Source organism: Sceloporus undulatus, chromosome 3, assembly GCF_019175285.1.
Source record: "Sceloporus undulatus isolate JIND9_A2432 ecotype Alabama chromosome 3, SceUnd_v1.1, whole genome shotgun sequence".
NCBI lineage: Eukaryota > Metazoa > Chordata > Lepidosauria > Squamata > Phrynosomatidae > Sceloporus > Sceloporus undulatus.
Genome location: NC_056524.1, coordinates 1,001,155 through 1,002,500, shown reverse-complemented (window position 1 = coordinate 1,002,500; position 1,346 = coordinate 1,001,155).

The following is a 1,346-nucleotide window of genomic DNA, read 5'->3' as shown; positions in this document are numbered from 1 at the left end:
GAGAGAGAGAGAGAGAGAGAGAGAGAGATTTGTGCACACTTATGAAGGCAATCTGAACAAGCCATTTATCAGACTGGCATTGGGAGTTGCTGGCGGTCCAAGTCCTATCAACCCCAGCCAACAAGGGAGTTGTAGTCCAGGAACATTTGTAGTATAGTTCCTTCATGATGCATCCGGGATCAGAATCCAAAACAACCTTAATAGATTAGAAAGATGGCCCAAAACTAACAAAATGAACTTCAACAGGGAGAAATGTAAGGTACTGCACTTAGGCAGAAAAAATGAAATGCATAGTTAATAGGATGGGGGGATATCTGGCTTGACAATAGCACATGTCAAAGGGATCTAGGAGTCGTAGTAAACCACAAGTTGAACATGAGTCAACAGTGTGATGCGGCAGCTAGAAAAACAAATACAATTCCCTATATTGCATCAATAGAACTATAGTGCCCAGATCAAGGGAAGTAATAGTGCCACTCTATTCTGCTTTGGTCAGGCCTCACCTGGAATATTGTGTCCAGTTCTGGGCACCACAATTCAAAAAGGATGTTGAGAAACTGGACCATGTCCAGAGAAAGGAGACCAAAATGGTGAAGAGTCTAGAAGCCATGCCTTATGAGGAATAGCTTAGGGAGCTGGGGATGTTTAGCTTGGAGAAGAGAAGGTTAAGAGGTGATATGAGAGCCCTGTTTAAATACTTAAAGGTATGTCACATTGAGGAGGGAGCAAGATTGTTTTCTGATGTGCCAGAGACTAGAACACAGAACAATGGATGCAAGCTCCAGGAAAAGAGATTTCAGCTCAACATTAGGAGGAACCTCCTGACTGCAAGGAACTTGGAGTGTAGTGGAATCTCCTTCTTGGAGGTTTTTAAACAGAGTCTGGATGTCCATCTGTCCCAAGGAGGACTTGGATGGTGTCTTCCTGCATGGCAGAATAGGGTCAGATTGGATGGCCCTTGTGGGCTATTCCAGCTTTAGGATTCTACGATTCTACATCCAAAGTACCATAGCCGCAGGTTGGCCATTTGGTTTCTAGGGAGAGGAGGGACCTGGTCTGCCCTTGGACTCCTTCCCTGGTCTTTTTGCTGGTCTCTAGCCTGGAGCTGTGACTAAGAGTCAGGCTGAGGCCTGAGCAGGGCTAAATATACACTTGCAGGCAGCTGTTGTGTTGACCAAGGCAGGCTCTTCCTCCCCACCCATCCTCTGGCCGCCTCCGGCTGCGGCTGCCTTTTCCTCGTGAGAGTTGTGGGCTGGGGGCTCCTCATAGCCCTCCAGGGGTCTCCAGGGGTCTGTGGTCACTTTGGAGAAGGAGGCCATGGGGGCCAGATGGGAAGGTGAGCTGGA